General features: G+C 40.7%; 1 pseudogene; it reads left to right on the top strand.

Moving 5' to 3' along the window:
- The first annotated feature begins 267 nt into the window (after positions 1–267).
- Positions 268–3,320, top strand: LOC105063361 (cullin-2 pseudogene; annotated as a pseudogene).
- The last annotated feature ends 8,702 nt before the right edge of the window (positions 3,321–12,022 follow it).

Genomic DNA, 12,022 nt, shown 5'->3' on the forward strand with positions numbered 1-12,022 from the left:
CTTCCTAAATAAAAGCCAAAAAAAAATAGTAAAGAAAAAGAAGCAATAACTTTTCCTACCTAGGAATTAAACACTTGTGTATGCTTTTAAAAATAAATAAGGAGGCCGGCGGGGAGGCGCCTATGCGCAGTAACGGCAGCGCGGTGAGTGGGACCGAGCTGACGGCTGCCGCCGCCCACCCTCCCCGCCGGCTCGGTCCTGCGCGCCTGCGGGTCGCCCCCGCCCCGGCCCCGGCCCCGGCCCCGGCCCCGCCTCCGCAGCAGATTTCAACACTAAACTTGCACGATGTTTTTGAAACCGAGAGTGGTGGATTTTGATGAGACCTGGAACAAGCTCCTCACGAAAATCAAAGCCGTGGTCATGCTGGAGTACGTGGAGAGAGCCACGTGGAACGACCGCTTCTCAGATATCTATGCTTTATGTGTGGCTATACTGAACCACGTGGAGAAAGACTTTATGCAGAAACTAAGATTTTTTTTTGGAAAATCACGTAGGGCATTTGCACAAGAGAGTTCTGGAGTCTGAAGAGCGAGTGCTGGTGATGTACCACAGGCACTGGGAGGAGTACGGCAAGGGTGCAGACTACATGGACTGCTTGTATAGATATCTCAACACCCAGTTTATTAAAAAGAATAAATTGACAGAGCCGACCTTCAGTATGGTTATGGTGGTGTAGATATGAATGAACCACTTATGGAAATAGGAGAGCTAGCGCTGGACATGTGGAGGAAACTGATGGTCGAGCCACTTCAGACCACCCTTATCCGAATGCTGCTCCGAGAAATCAAACATGATCGTCGTGGAGAAGACCCAAACCAGAAAGTAATCCATGGGGTTATTAACTCCTTTGTTTATGTTGAACAGTATAAGAAAAAAATTCCCCTTAAAGTTCTATCAGGAAATCTTTGAGTCTCCCTTTCTGACTGAAACAGGAGAGTATTACAAACAAGAAGCTTCAAATCTATTACAAGAATCAAACTGCTCACAGTATATCGAAAAGGTTCTAGGCAGATTAAAAGATGAAGAAATTCGATGTCGAAAATACTTACATCCCAGTTCGTATACTAAAGTGATTCTTGAGTGTCAGCAGCGGATGGTCGCAGACTTACAGTTCCTCCACACAGTGTCACAACATCGTCCGGCAAGAGAAGAAGAACGACATGGCGAACATGTACGTCCTCCTCCGCGCTGTGTCCACTGGCCTACCTCACATGATTCAGGATCTGCAGGATTCCGTCCTCAAATACATCGACGACAAGGATGTTTTTCAAAAGTTCTACGTGAGAATGCTGGTGAAACGTTTAATTCATGGGTTATCTATGTCTGTGGTTTCTGAAGAACCCATGATCAATAAATTAAAGCAAGCCTGTGGTTATGAATTCACCAGCAAGCTGCATCGTATGTACACAGATATGAGCGTCAGCGCGGACCTCAACAATAAGTTCAACAACTTCATCGAGAGTCAGGACACAGCGATAGACTTGGGAATTAGTTTTCAGATATATGTTCTCCAGGCTGGCTCGTGGCCTCTCACTCAGGCTCCTTCATCTACGTTTGCAGTTCCCCAGGAATTGGAAAAAAGTGTACAGATGTTTGAATTATTTTACAGCCAGCATTTCAGTGGAAGGAAACTTACATGGTTGCATTATCTTTGTACAGGTGAAGTTAAAATGAACTACCTGGGCAAACCATATGTGGCCACGGTCACCACGTACCAGATGGCAGTCCTTCTTGCCTTTAACAACAGCGAGACCGTCAGCTACAGGGAGCTTCAGGACAGCACGCAGAAGAGCGAGAAGGAACTGACAAAAACGATCAAATCCCTGCTCGACGTGAAGATGATCAGCCACGATTCAGAGAAGGAAGACATTGATGCAGAATCTTCATTTTCATTAAATATGAACTTCAGCAGTAAAAGGACAAAATTCAAAATTACTACATCAATGCAGAAAGACACGCCGCAGGAAATGGAGCAGACGAGAAGTGCCGTGGATGAAGACCGGAAGATGTATCTCCAGGCCGACATCGTCCGCATCATGAAGGCGCGGACAGTGCTGCGGCATAACGCCCTCATTCAGGAGGTGATCAGCCAGTCCAGGGCCAGGTTTAACCCAAGCATCAGCATGATCAAGAAGTGCATCGAGGTCCTGATAGACAAGCAGTACGTGGATCGCAGCCAGGCGTCGGCGGACGAGTACAGCTATGTGGCCTGACGCCCGCGCCGCAGGCGCCGTGTGCGGTTGTCGCCTCACCTTCCGGGCGTCCCCGGGGGATGAGAGCAGACCTGTGCCTCCGTAATTTGGTCATTTGGCAGCCCCTGTTTTTCTGCTGTTTACAACATCACCAGTGCCACGTCCCTAGCGTTAGAGAAAATGCCTAAAGATATTTCAAGCTCATGTCATTATGACATTTCTTAAAACTTTATTAAAAAAGAACGAGTGAAGTATTGCTGAAATGTGGAAATTTGGTTGGGTACCATGCTTTTTCTCGCCTTCACGTTTGCAGTTGATGTGTGTGTGTGTGTGTGTGTGTGTGTGTTTAATGTATCTTAAAGGACATACGATAAAAACTTAAATATTGTAATATGACAGATAATCTAATAATTGTATCTACATTAAAATGACAAACATGATATTGCTGCTTGTCAAATAAAGAAATAGAACGCCAATAAATAAATAAATAAATAAATAAATAAATAAATAAATAAGAAAGTGAGGGGAAATTGGCAACATATACAACAAAGGCCAAATATTCTTAATGCCAAAAAATGAGATGCCATTTTTTCCTGTCTATTTGGCTAAGCTATTAAAAATGGTACTACTGACAGTACTGACAGAGACAAGTTATCATATTTAAAGTAGATAATGAGGACCTATTGTGCAGCACGGGGAACTATATTCAATTTCTTGTAACAACATATAATGTAAAAGCATCTGAAAAGAAAAAAAATATATATATGTACAACTGAATTACTTGGCTGTACACCTGAAACTAACTCACATTGTAAATCAACACTTTAATAAAAGAATTTTTTTTAAATGGTATTACTGAGGCTGGCAAAATTCCTAAGAAAACAGGGCCCTGATACCCTGCTTGTGGAAACATAAATTGGTTTATCTAGGGAAAATATCCTTTAGAGATGAAGGGGAAGAAATAACATTTTCAGATGAAGAAAAACCAAGAGATTTTTTTGCCAGTAGACCCATTCTAAAAGAAATTCTAAAGACATTTTCTTAGCATTTCTTCAGGCTGAAAGGAATAATACAAACGTTTATGATTGTACTGGTGGTTTGCAGGACTATATATTTGTCTTATAGAACGGTATGCCAAAAAGGGTGAATTTTACTGTACATAAAATTCATAAAAAGTATTTTAATGTTTTAAATGTTTTTTAAAATTTCGATAAAATGAATGGTAATGGAGTTCTTCTCAGGTCACTTGAGGAGTGATTTTTTTTTCCCCCGTTTTTTTTCTACTGAGGGTCAGTCATCAAAACACGAATCAAAATCAAATCAGTTAAGCCTTGTTTATTCTGTTGAGTCTGGGTGATTTGCAGCAGAAGAGGACTATGCCGATCATCAAAATCCAGAGAGAATCCTAACAAACAGTTTGCGCTTCTCTTCACAGTCTCCAAGCTAACACTCAAAACCCTTTTCCAGAACTGCCAAGGAGGCTTGGCTGGGTTTCAGCGTCATTTCCAGACCTGCTCAGGTGGAGTCATTAACAATCAGTGAAATGGCCCAAAAAGAGAGCACTGAAAGGAACATGCTTCAAAAATCTGCTAACTGCATCATCAATTTCTGAATGATTAAGAACTGAATATAGAGGCCAGGATACCACTTTCCCTGTCTTAAAACCTACCACACTCTGAACCAGAAATCAACCCCACAACGATCTCATATCATGTAACCCTGAGGAGGCAGGGATGAGGCTGTCTCGGTCCAGAGTTGCACTGATTGTCACCCATCAATCTGCACAGTCAGGAATATCTGTACCCAGAGACTCTGGCAACCAGTTCCAGTTCAGACTTGTTCCCAAGTGATACTGGTGATTATATTTATCTCCTAACGTTACAGTTTAACTGATTCACTAATGATTAAGACAATTCTAAAGACTGAGCAAGCCCCACTAACTAAATGGCTGTTGCACTTTAGTTAACATGCAAAGGGTGTCCACAGCCTGCAGTTAGCTAATAATGCATTATAATTAATAGTACTTGGGGAAAGTGTCCTGTCAGCGGGAGCCCTGAGGTCGTTTTCCTAATGCACCAAGATGATCTCCATCGGGGCTTTTCTGTTTCATTGGATAAGTGACTGATGCTGTCCCTACTCTGATTATTTTAATTCTAAAAGTAATTTGGTTTCTGATTCCACAAACCCACAGAATTTTCTTCACTAGTATTTCCTTGAATTGACATGTGGGGTGCTGTGATGATAAAAGTGAATAAGCACCTTCTTATTTACTCATCTGCGATTTTGCCTTGCAAAAAAGCACATCTATCTCAGCAGGAGGGCATGGGCAAGCAAAACCCAGGGGAAGTCACGACAGTGATTCAACGACCCCGGTAAAGATTTCTCTATTATATGCTTGCTCCATCTCATGCTCTTCTCACTAAATGCTTTTCTTTTCAATTTTTATTTCCCTGTGTATAGGATCCACTGTGTTACATTATCCTTAACTGGTGCTAAAAAGTATATTTTATATGTAAGAAAAACAATCTTGGATTACAGGTGATGATGATTTCTGAGGCCAGAGCTGTTCAGTAAAAGCTAAGCAAAATAACAGCAAATAATGGCGTGACAACATGGCCAAAGACCCATCCTCATGTCCCACATCATTGTTACTGTCAAATAAGAATACACATAGAAATATTTTTGGTAATTCAGTGCCCATCTCCAGATTCCCTTTCCCATCTCTGTCATCCTCCACTGCCCACTAACATTCCAGGGGCAGCAGCAGAAGAGGGATGAACGGCAAATGTGACCCTCACACCACACTTTCCAAAAGCAAAAAGTGCCTAATCATGCAAATGTGATAGAACTATCAGAAGAGAAAAAATGTGAGATGAGTTATGCATACTGTGAAGAATCATTGTTCTCTTGGCTCTGCAATTATATAAAATTTCATTATCAAGTTAGAAATTAAATACAAAGGAAACCTTTAATAACTTTGGCATTAGATCACCTGGAGGAGAGTCTAGTTGTGTGGTCTGTGTTGTGGGGTAGGGTGTTCTATGAATGTCGGTCAGGTCAAGCTGGTTGATAGTGTTGTTCAGGTCCCCTGTTTCCTTACTGATGATTTCTTCCTTTGCTTGTTCTCTGATTACTGAGAGAGAAGTATTGAAGTCTCTAGCTATAACTGGATTTGTCTAGGCATATAACCCGTACCACTGTCATACACTTTCCTCCCCAAGAGTTTTACCATTCTAAACTCTACTGTCATGAGGAAATCGAGGCAGGGGGAGGTTAAGTAAATTGTACAAGGTCACTTAACTAGTAAACTGTAGAGCAGGTTTCAAGCTGAGGCAGTTGGACTCAGAGTCCCTGCCCTTCAACGCCATGATATGCTGTATCTTATCCCATCTGTGAATTTCAAGAGCAGGTCAGTTGAGGCCATGACTGTATTTATCCTTTATAAGGCATTTGCAACACAAGTCAACTTCTAGGGAAGCTCAAGTGCCACCCCACCTCCAGCTTCTTCCACCTCCACCCGCACTCAACACAATCTCATCTTCCCTCAAGGAGCACTGGAGGGGATGCTCTGAAGGTGGGTTGTTAGGAGTTGCAGCTTCCAGTGGGTCAGAAGAAGGTAAAAGCCCTTGCTTTGGCATGAAGGGCTATTTGAGGTTATCTCTTTCTTTCCAGCTTCTCTTGGTTCTTAGCTTCCTCAACTTGTTGTCTTCAGGATGCTGGTGTGGACAGGTTTGAGCCTTGTCTCGAGAGGGGCTCTGCCCTGAAGAAGCCTAAGGTGGGGAGACAGAGCCCAGTACTGCTCTGGGGGGTAGCAATTCACCTGTCCTTGCTTCTTTTTGTCATCAGTGTGGTTAAGACCCCAAAGGTCAAGTACGGAGTGTCGGCTCTGAGGAAAGACCTGTTTTCAGATTCAGCTCTAGGCCAGAAATGCAAAAGGGAGTCCTTCTGGTTCATTCACAGTTCACCGAGTTTAGCGAAGCCAGGATGTCTCAAAGGAGTGGGGTCAAAGTTACACAGGAATAAGCAGCGTGTGTCCTCCTGGAGTATGGCTCCTGTGTAGAGCTCTCCTAGGGACACTGGAATGGTGGGCCACTGGCCACCTCTGTTTTCATCAAAGAAAAACTCACATCATAAAATTATCCATGGGAATGGAATAACCACTTCTAAACCTAAGGAATGTAAATTTCCACTCAAAATATGGCTAAAGATCTGTTCTGCTATAGGCCTCAGAGATTTTTTTCAGACCTGAGGTCCCTTCCTATTTATATTAGGACAAACTTTAGATCCAATGCAAGGTAAAATGAAATCTTGGTGCAGGCCAGTACATTTGATATCTTGAAAACAAGAGATGACCAGCCACTCTCTCTAGTCAGCTAAGGAAGGACTGTGAGGTCTAAACTCCAAAACCAAGGCTGATATCCAGGTGCTTCAGAAGACCAGCTTCCAAAGGCACCCAGACAAACCCAGCAAAGTGGTGTTTATCTTGCTGCATTTACCATAGTCATGGTCTGACCTCAGCCTTGTAGGCTCAGAAAATCAGTCCCATAGGGCCCTAGAGCTGCCTGGCTTCAGGGATGCAATGCATGTAGAGGTAAAGAACTGGGACTCTGAAGCTAAACCATCTCAGTTTGAATTTGGGCTTTACCCTTTACTAGCTGCAAGTTACTTAACCTCCCTGTGCCTCAGTTTCCACATTTAAAAAATTACAATAATAATAGGAGCTACCTTCTAGGGTTGTTATGAGAATTAAATGAGTTAATATTTGAATACTGTGAAGACCAGTGTGTGGCACATAGTCAGTGCTTTGTGAGTGTTATTACCAAACTAGTAAGAGACTAATCATAATACCAAAGTGGCAAATTATTTTACAATGAGGAAACAGAGTTGTTGAGCAATCTGGAGACTCATGTTGACCTGACCTGGCCCCAAGGGAAGCAACATGGTTCCTAATGAACATGGAAAGTTAGCAAGCAAGGGAATTGTTATGGCTTAAGTATCTAGTAGCACTAGGCTCTGAGATTGTTTCAGATTAAACATTCCCACGATAGATATGTTAGCGTATTTATCAGGCAAGAATTATGGACCTGCAGCCGGTGGGAAGAGGTGTCATCTAGTTGCTATACTGTTATCTTGCAAATCTCTGCACCTATATCTTGTAGTGGTTGTAATAATAATGATGATGTTATAATAATTAGAATTTGGTGAGTACTTACTCTGTCCATTATAAAGATAAACGTTTCCTCACTTATTCTTCATAACACTTCTATAAACACTTACAGATGAGGAAACCAAGATTTAGAAAGATACACATGGTCTCTCTGTGCTTTTGCCCATGCAGTTTCCTTGCCTAGAACACACATTTGCCACCTGGATCACACCTATTCATCCTTCAAGACTCAGTTCTAGTGTTCCCTATTCTAGAAAGCAGGCCTACCTTGCCTTCCTGGAGCCTCCTCTGAGCTAGGAATCCTTCCTCTCTTCCTCCCAGTCCTCTGCATGACCTCTGCAAAGTACTCACTGCATCGTATTAAAGTGTTCTTAGCTGTCTTCCATTAGGGCTGTCTGCGCCTTGTTTTGACTCTACCTTCTTTCTTTCCAGAGGTGCTTAGTATCTGGCAGAAATGATTATTCAGTAGAATGAGTACGGTGCCTGGTACTGAGTAGGTACTCAAATACTTGGGGAATCACAAATTAGGTAGTGGTAAAGGCTTTTAGCACCAAATGGTGATTGGATTAAGGACCTTTTAAGGTCCAATTGTGAGACTCTACAGGCTTGAGGTTCAGATTTGAGCCTGGCTGGCTTGAATGGATGATGCCAAAATTCACTGAGAAAAGAAGTGGTTTCAAGAGGAAGATAAGGAAGTCAGTTCTGAGTTCGAATGAGCAAAAGAAATTGCCCCTTCTAAGTTGGTAAACTTATCTAAAAGTGGAGGACCCACATTTTTTAAAGAAAAAAAAAACCCAACAATGTATTATAATGTTATCCTATACTACACCACTTCCAATTTTCAGATGTAAATCTCTACATAGTTTCCAGGAATTATAGTAGTTTGACCCTAAAAATAATCCAACTTGAGTCATGTCCTCAGTGAAGAAGCTGCTCAGTTATGTAACTCAGATTATATATGAAGGGTATGAAAATGCCATACAGGAAGGGCTGGTCAGCCCTTCCTCGTTACCAACAGCCCCTGCAGCAGTAGCAGTCGGCTCCTGCCAAGTCACCATTCACAGCCTTGATCTACTATTTACTAGGCCTCTGCTGACTATCCCTGTGATCTTCACCAAGGTGCCTCATGCAGTAGTCATTCTTTCCTGCCAACTAAGGGCTTCATGAATTGTAAATCAATTCAAAACTGATAAACACACATCAGCTCCCACTTACACTCTGTTCCAAAGCATCGTTGTTTCCATTAGTCCAAAATCCGCCATAAAACTTTCACGCTAGGAAACTCATGATGAGAATCTCTCTCAGTAGTAAGCATATTTATTTCACATAAGCCTCGGAAACTAGCTCAGCAAAATGTAGCATGGTTCCTTTTGCCTTGTTTCTAATGTCTCTTCATTGCAGGAAAAATACTTTGAGAGGTCTCTGGTAAAAGGCTGGTTTTGATGGCCAATGTCATAATCTAAATTTCATCACAAGTATTGATTGATTCAAAAGTAACAAAGAAAAATGATCTGCAATTCTCTGTTGCAGAGCCAAGTTTAATCTGAGCGTTGTGGGAGTATTAACTTCTTGGCGGAACTCAATGCACGATAACATGCTCATGTTCTTACGCAAATCTGTCATTTCAAATTGGGGTTGCCAAGAACAGTGTCACTATATTGCAAAATCAAAGTTTAATGTATCTATGTTCACGTGCTTTCCGAATGTATTTCATAGTCCACTTGCAGTACAGATAAGCTCTGAAATCTGCTACTTTGAATTTTATTCAGAGAACTCTCTGCAACCACGAGGCTGTGTGGTTATTTTAACTTGTGAAAATCACCCCTTCTTGTCCACTTCTGTTAGACAGCTTTAAATGTTAGAAACTACTTCACTAAATTGAACCAAAAATTGCCTCCATGAAATTTCTTTCATTTTTCAGGTGGGAATGTCTTCTAGATAAAAGCAACGGGGGCCCAATTTCAACCTATCACGAAAAATAACTTTCTAGCAATCAAATGCTTTGGTGGACAGTGAGTTCCCTATTAACATGACCGTTGTGTGAATTGAGTATACACAAATTACATGTACAGATGCTCCTCAGCTTATGATGGGGTTATCTCCCAATAAACCCACTGTAAGCTAAAAATATCATAAGTTGAAAATGCATTTTATACACCTAACCTACCAAACATTATAGCTTAGCCTAGCCTAACTTAACCATGCTCAGACACAGGACACTGTACAGTACGAGTTGTTTACCCTCGTAATCACGTTGACTGGGAGCTCAGACTCACTGCCACTGCCCAGCATCATGAAAGAATATCATACTGCATATTGCTAGCCTGGGAAAAATTCAAAATTCAAAGTCCAGTTTCCACTGAATGAGTATCACTTTCGTACCAGTGTAAAGTCAAAAAATCGTAAGCCAAACTATCCTAAGTTCGGGGTGGTATTTTATGTGCCAGACGTTCTTTTAAATGCCTTACCTATATTAAATCTTCTTTAAGTGGATACTATTATTATTTCATTTTAGGGATAAAACAGGCACAGAGGTTTTAAGCAACTTGCCTGAAATCACACTTGCAGATAGTAAATAAGTAGAGCCAGGACTCAAACCCAGGTAGTCTAAACCCTTTGATTATACTGCAAAGCCCTGTGTACTGCATCACCACTTGACACAGAAAATTCCAGCAGCAAAAGAGGTTTGAACTAAATGACATCTGAAGTCTTTTCCCACCATGAGAATATATGGCACAGGGAATTCTCATGCAAATGAACATTTCCCATTAACCACCCTTCTCTAGACTCTGGAAGAGTTGCCTCTCTTACGTCCCCCCTTGGATGTGTGTACTTCTTCTATAATGGCACCTATCCAATGACTTTTTAATTATTTATTGTGTTTCTCCCACATAAAACTATACTTCCTCAAAATGAGGACCACTTCTATCTTCTTCATCATTATATCCTAAGTACCTAGCACAGATCCTGGTACAAAGTAGGCAGTATTTGTTAGATAAATGAATGAAAGATATAATAAACCAATGGTAACATCTTATTGCCTACAATTTCAATTGCTATCTTACTGCAAAACTAGATGCTGGAATAAACCCTAAAAAAAAAAAAAAACAGATACACACACTAGAAGTTAAGGGTCTTTAAAAAGCATATCCTTTTGTTTATTGTATATTGCTTACTAAGAGAAGAATATAAATAATTACAATAGGAGATTAGTTAAATAAATTATGACCTGTTCAGCCAGCGGAATATTGGACTTCTATTAAAAATGATGCTGACAAATAATAGTTAGTAACATGGAAATACATTCTCAATACATTAAATTTTTAAAAACTTAAACCCATTTTTTTGTGCATGTGAGAAAGAAAAAGAGAAGCAAATAAAATGGTATGTACACATAAGCCTTACTTAAAGGATATGTTATAGCCCTACATAGCAATAATGTTTTTCTCTACTGTAGAATCAGAAATGGATTTTTATTTTTTACAGGTGAAGGTTTTTCCTATGTCATTTATCTCTATTTTTTAAATTTCTACAATAAACACATACTACATTAGGAAAGAGAAAAATTAAGGGTTTTGGGGTTTTTTTCTGATAAATACAAATAAATTACTTATATAAAATAATTAGAATAAGTAGGATAGGTACAAATTCTCCCCATGTTCTCAGTTACCCCTTTTCCTCAATACTTTAGTTGAAACATGTATATAGATAGGCATGAGTAAAGGGAAGGTGTAACTCTTGGGAAGTATCTTTTCAAAGTGGAAGCAAAAGCACTAGCGACCACCCTCACCCACACTTGATTAAAGTGTTCAGAGGCTACTGTGCTAGCTTGAATCTCCTCATGGTTTTACCTTTCTCCACTCATTGTAGCAAATACACTAACTCTATGAAGTGATTAAAATCAACCAACCAAATGAGCCAGCAATAACAAATTCTTCATAATGACATGTGCCACCGGAAAGAAAAACAAGTGCTGGTTGTTGAAATGAAAAAAAGCAAACAGGGGCAAGACAGTGATAGTTCTTGGCCTAGACCTATCTAATTTATGGGGAAAATTACATACAAAAATTCCAGGCAAAAACAGTTTTTCTAAGTGTTTTCTGTAGGTTTTCCTATTTTTTCCCCCTCTAATAACACAAGACCAGGCAATTTCTGAAAAATGTTATGCCAAGATTCCAACTTCTTAATTTTTCCCCCTGCCATAACAACAGAAAAGAAAGGGTGGAGAGAGTGGGAGGAAGGGGGTAAGAGAGCAGTGCCAATGCTGGCTCTTGTAAAGAATTCAATTGTCAGTGATACAGGTGATAGTCAGGAAATATTTCTTTTTAAAGAGGAGGGGAAGATGGGCAGAGGAGGGTGTGCCTGTGAGTCACTGAACACTGGCCCTCCTTCCATCTATTTGTAAGAAAGGTTAGACATTGATGCCCAAGATTGGGAGAAGGAACAGAGAGTGGGAGTGATGGTCCAGATGTGGGCATGGAGTAATTAGGAAGGTAAACAGCTCCATCTCTCTACACCTTGGAGTCATATACACAATAACCTGGGAACCATCTATCATCATTACAAGACCTCCCTACAAGCCACAGAAATTCTTTGCATTAGGAAGACACAATATTTAGTAAAACCTCCTTCTCAAAAGACATTGTTTATATTGTGAGATGGC

Source organism: Camelus bactrianus, chromosome 1, assembly GCF_048773025.1.
Source record: "Camelus bactrianus isolate YW-2024 breed Bactrian camel chromosome 1, ASM4877302v1, whole genome shotgun sequence".
Classification (NCBI taxonomy): domain Eukaryota; kingdom Metazoa; phylum Chordata; class Mammalia; order Artiodactyla; family Camelidae; genus Camelus; species Camelus bactrianus.